At 33.8% G+C, this 6,292-nt stretch overlaps 1 non-coding gene across 1 annotated transcript; it reads right to left on the bottom strand.

Annotated features, from left to right (window-relative positions):
- Positions 1-1,345: 1,345 nt before the first annotated feature.
- QC764_0040320 lies at positions 1,346-1,416 on the bottom strand. The gene has a single exon. It is a non-coding gene; the product is annotated as a tRNA-OTHER (tRNA).
- Between the last annotated feature and the right edge of the window lie 4,876 nt (positions 1,417-6,292).

The raw sequence follows: 6,292 nt of genomic DNA, 5'->3' as shown, positions 1-6,292 counted from the left end.
GCTAGATAATAGGACGGTACTAATAATAAAGATTTACGTATCGAAGTTTAAAGGATATATAAATATTATTAAAACTATAAAAAAGATTAAGTAATACTTCGACTAGTTAAAGATTAAGGACGACGTTAAGGAAGCTATTTAATTATATTATATATACGAAAAAATAAAGGTTACGAGGCATAAGCCCTATAGATTTCTAAAGCTATTACCGATAACAGAACGGCTATAGAGTTTAGTTACGATAAACTTTATTACTAAATTACTAAAGTCTAAAGATACGGTAACCGGCGTTAAGTATAATAATATATTAACGATAATCGATAGGCTTACTAAATAAATATATTTCCTACCTTATAAAGAAACTTAGTCGGCAAAATAATTAATAAATATAATACTACGGTATATTATATTAATATATATATAATTAAAGGAGTTTATTATAAACCGCGATATTAAGTTCGTATCGAAGTTCTAAAAAACGTTAATAACGAGGCTAGGGGTAATAAGTAAAGCGTTTTCGGTTTATTACCCTTAAACGGATAGTTAGACGGAACGGCTTAACTAAATCGTAAAATAATATTTACAAAATTATATTAATTTCGAATAAAATAATTAGGTTAAACTATTACCTACAATATAGCTAATATATAATATATCGCTAATTAAAACGATTAAAGCTATACCGTTTTTCGCGAACTTCGGTTACGAGGCAAACCTACGGTAAGGACCTGCGGTTAAGGTACTTAGGGCTAGGGTTAAGGTAAATAAAATATATATACTTTACGGTAAGCTTAAATAAAAACTAAAGTTTATAAGGGAAAGGATACGGAAATATTATAATATTAAAAAGCTCGAAGGACCTTACCTTAAGAGGAAAAATATAGTATTCCTTTCTATACGTAATTTATATATTAAAAGACCTAATAAAAAGCTGGACTATAGGAGAGTAGGATTATTTAAAGTTAAAAAAAAGTTATTAAAAACGGTATTCGAATTAGAGCTACCTAGTACGATATATCTACGGTTATATACCTTTTATATCTTACTTCTGGAACCTATACTATATATAAGTAAGGCTAATATATAAATAATAGCGGAGGATAAAAAAGAAGAATATAATATAAAAAAAATATTAAATTTACGGTTTAACAGAAGCTAATTAAAGTATTTAGTTAGTTAATTAGGATATCCGGCTATAGATAACTCGTAGGAACTACAGGCATACCTTAACTATTTAAATAAATAAAAAGAATTTTATTAACGATATCCGGACTAACCAAAACCTAAGTAAGTAAAAAGACTCGGCCCCGGCATATAGCCAGATAGCTATAAGACGGAGCCAAGAGAACCTCGACGGGAGTCGAACCCGCGCCTTCGACGTAATAGTCGACGTGCTACACACTACACTACGAGGTTAGAAGGTATAAAAGGGACTAAATATAAGTAGTACTACGCGCCTCAGGCACCTTAGGAAGTAGAAGGCGCGCCACTAGCGGTATCTAGCGCGGTCAGGAAGGAAGGACCGGCCACGCCAGGATCGAAAGAAAGGTCGGAGAGCTAGTCCAGGCCTAAGGAAGGATCCAGGGCGTAAGGAGACTACGGAACGGTATCTTAGGCGGCGTCCGGCCGCGTAGGAGCACCCGGCGAAGAAGCAGGAGGCGCCGTAGCGGCAGACTGCGCCACCTGGGCATCCTCCTCCTAAATATCCCGCGCGAAGAGGCACTCTTCACGTACGCGAAAAGAGTAATATATTCGTTTTACCCGGATAAACTAAGTAATTAGTTACGAAAATTAATCTTTAAACTTTTGTTCTTTACGCTCGAGTCTATCCTGCTCTTCCATCGTTCGGGTTACTATAAAACGGTTAATTACGGTACAGGAAAAAAAGGAAGATCTACCCATAGGTAGAACCAATATTAGATCCATTATATAGGATCTTACAGCGCACGCACTCGGCGCACCGTAAGGACCTAGGGGCCATAATATAAAGGGATTCGGCGGTAAAATAAATAGAATATAGCATTACGGTAGAACTACGGCGGCGGATTCGGGAGGAAAGGGCAGAGGCCTATTTAGTCTTATAATAACGTTTCTATATACGGTTAAATATAATAAAGGTAAGGAAAAAAGGGGAGGAAAAACTTACGATATAGTTAGCAGTGGAAGAAGACTAGGCCGCAGGGGCTTCGGCCTAGAGAGGGAATATTATATTACGGTTCTGGAAAATAGTAGGGCCACGAGGGACTAATCAAGACTAGACCGCGCCGTCGAGCGGGGCTCACGGTCCAGAAGGGCAACGGACTAATAAGATAGGGACCGGGGACCGCGGTGGGGCTCACGGTCCACGGTCCGGCATCGGCTAATTAGGAGCGGACCGAGGACCGTCTGTAAGTTAACGGTCTACGGTCCACGGGTCTATATATACGGAGGAACTGGCCGGCGTAGATAGATAGTTCTATAGTATATAATTCAAGCTTGTATTTACGGTATCTAGTGTTTACATTGAGACATCTTATTGTGCACTATTTAGCTGCACCGAGCCACGATTATTCAGAAGTGCCTTTGACCAGTATCCCTTTCAGAGGTTCTGGATAGGGGTTAGTCACATTTAGTTATAATAGACTTTATTATTAAATTATTAGAGTTTAAGGATACGGTAATTAGCGTTAAGTACGATAGTATATTAATAATAATCGATAGGCTTATTAAGTGGGTATACTTCCTGCTTTATAAAGAGATTTAATTAGTAAAATAATTAGCGGATATAGTACTATAGTATATTATATTAATATATATATAGTTAAAGGAGTTTATTATAAACCGCGATACTAAATTCGTATCGAAGTTCTAAAGAGCGTTAATAACGAGGCTAGGGATAGTAAGTAAAGCGTTTTCGGCTTATTACCCTTAAACGGACGGTTAAACGGAACGGCTTAACTAAATCGTAAAATAGTATTTACGGAATTATATTAATTTCGAGTAGGACAATTAAGTTAAACTATTACCTACAGTATAGTTAATATATAATATATCGCTAACTAAAATAACTAAAGCTATACCGTTTTTCGCGAACTTCGGTTATAAAGCAGACTTACGGTAGGGACTTGCGGTTAAAGTACCTAGGGCTAGGGTTAAAGTAAATAAAATATATATATTTTACGGTAAATTTAAGTAAAAACTAAAGTTTATAAAGAAAAGGATATAAAAATATTATAATACTAAAAGGCTCGAGGGACCTTACTTTAAAGGAAGGAATATAGTATTCCTTTCTATACGTAATTTACGTACTAAAAGACCTAATAAAAAGTTAGACCACAGAAAAGTAGGCTCGTTTAAGGTTAAAAGGAAGATATCGGAGACGGTATTTAAACTAGAGCTACCCTATACGATACGTCTACGGTTATACACTTTCCACATCTCACTTCTAGAGCCCGCACTACAGGTAAATAAGGCTAATATATAGGTAATAGCGGAGGACGAAGAAGAAAAGTACGATATAGAAAAGATATTAGATTTACGGTTTAATAAAAGTAAATTAAAGTATTTAATTAATTAATTAGAATATCCGGCTATAGATAACTCGTGGGAACTATAGGTATACCTTAACTACCTAAATAAATAAAAGGAATTCCATTAACGATATCCGGACCGGCTAAAACCTAAGTAAGTAAAAAGACCTGGCCCTAGCCTATAGCTAGATAGCTATAAGATAGAGCTAGGAGAACCTCGATAGGAATTAAACCTGCGCCTCCGACGTAGTAGTGTCACGGTTCTAGAAGACAGTGGGGCCACGAGGGACCAATTAAGACTGGACCGCGCCGTCGAGCGGGGCTCACGGTCCAGAAGGGCAACGGACCAATAAGATGGGGACCGGGGACCGCGGTGGGGCTCACGGTCTACGGTCCGGCATCGGCCAATTAGGAGCGGACTAAGGACCGTCTATAAGTTAACGGTCCACGGTCCACGGGTCTATATATACGGAGGAACTGGCCGGCGTAGATAAATAGTTCTATAGTATATAATATAAGTTATAATCGTTAGTATTTAGACTATTGTAATAGAGATAAGCCGTTATTATATATTATTTAGCTATACCGGACTAAGATTATTTAGAAGTACTTTTAACTAGTATCCCTTTTAGAGGTTCTGGATAGGGGTTCGTTACACGTTATATACTTACTTTAACTTTATTATAAATAAGTTAAAAACGTCTTTTTACTATTATAGCCGGACCTAAAAATATTTAAATAGAAGGCGTCCCGCCTAGCCTAGGTAATAAGGGACCTTCCACTAATATTAAATTTATATTTATTATTATAAAATAGGTCGTTAAGCGCTTTAAGGAGCTTAAGGAAGAGGTTTAGTAAACCCGGAAATAAATTATTGCTATTACAATTATATTTAAGTTAACTATTAAGTTCCCGATACCGGAGTACTATAGAGAAGGAAAGGTAAAGCTTAAAAGATTCTTAATTTAGTTTAAAACCTATTTTCGTTATTATTTAAATTAGTTTACTAACGAAAAGTTAAAGGTAATCTTCGCGGCTATTAGACTTAAGGATAGGGCTTTCGCGTAGTTTAAGCCTATCTTCGATAATTATTATAAGTAAGAGCCGGAGGATTAAAAGAAGATTATTATAAAATATTTCGAAAGCTATTATATTTTTAAGATTAAGCTTAAGGAGGTATTTAAGGAGTATAATAAAATAAAGTATACGTAGGAGAGGCTCGTAAATCTATACTAAACGCGCTTAGCGACTAATTACGCGGCTTTATTTAAGATCGATAGCCTATATAATACTATTAATAATAAAAGGTTAATATAGCTTTTCTATAATAGCTTTAAGGAAAAAGTAAAAAATAAATTATATAAAGAGTTAAGGCCTAATACTATCGATAAGTATATTGCTATAGCTATTCGGATCGACGATCGGCAGTTTTAACGGCGTACGGAAAAAAAAGGTAATAAAGATTACTATAGTAATAATAATAATAAAAGATACTTTAGTAATAACCGTCTTAATAATAAATAAAAAAGAAAATACTTTAATACTAATTACTTCGGTACTATATACGTAAAACCGATAAAAGTTAACGCTATATAGTAATAAAGACTATAAGGCCGGAATTAAAGTAAAAATAACCTTAAATATTTTAACTATAGTAAAATAAAATACTTTAAGAAAGACTATAGGATACCTAAACGGCTCGAATAGAAAAAGAAAATCGTATTAATTATTATATCGAAAGGACCGAGGGTTATAAAGGTAATAACTATCGGGTATTAATAAAGCGAAGCGGTAAACTTCGAAAAAAACTTTAATTAATACGTTAAATAAGAAGATATAGAGTTCCAGAAGGTAAAGGAAGCCCTAAAAAGGTTAAAGGCGGAATACGAGGAAGGAGATTTTTAAATATAAATATTATAAGATTAATTAATATAAATCGTTATAGAAATTACTATAAAAGTCGTTAAAGATAAGGGTCTTACGTAAGGACCTACTAGGTAAATAATATTAAAAAGGTAATATAGTAAATACGGAATTACTATTTTATAGGATATATTATAGCCTATAAAGCTCTTATATAAAAGCTAAAAAAAGTATTAGAAAGGTAGGAAAGTCGTTAATATTAAAATCGCGAAGTTATTAAAGGATATACTAATACCTATATAGTATATACCCTATAAGGGAGATACGGTATAGCTTTATTTTAAGTATTTAGAATATTAAAAAGTACTTTAATTCTAATATATTATATATAAATATATAAAGTATTATTAAAGTAAGTCGCTATACGGCTATTAGCCGGTACGTAAGGTAAGTAAGGAAAGTAAACTATAACTAATTAAAAGGACTATAGCTTAATAGGAAAAGGCTTAATAGGAGGACCTAAATAATTATATTTTATAAAAGATTTAGGACCCGGTTAAACTAAAGGATAGCCTTTAGGTTATATAGATTATATTAAAGTATATAAGGTACTATATCGAATATATAAACGGTTAAAATATAGATAATAACGTACGTTTATAGGAGGAAATAATATTAAAATAATACTTAAGCTTAAACTACGCTATATACTTACGGGAAAAGGTTAAATAATATTATTAAGCCAAGACGCCTAAAACTAAATAGAAAAACCGCTATCGAATATAAATACGAGAGAATACTAAAGACGGAAAATAGAAGGAAGTTAAGTAAGTATAGTTAAAAGACTTTATATTACTAAATAACCCGGGGCAGGAGGACGCTCTTAAATAATATAACCGCTTAGGAAACGATTCGCGGCT

This window comes from Podospora pseudoanserina, chromosome 2 (assembly GCF_035222485.1).
Source record: "Podospora pseudoanserina strain CBS 124.78 chromosome 2, whole genome shotgun sequence".
Taxonomy (NCBI): Eukaryota; Fungi; Ascomycota; class Sordariomycetes; order Sordariales; family Podosporaceae; genus Podospora; species Podospora pseudoanserina.
Note: the sequence above shows the minus strand (reverse complement) of the source record. Positions and strands in the feature narration are given on the sequence as shown.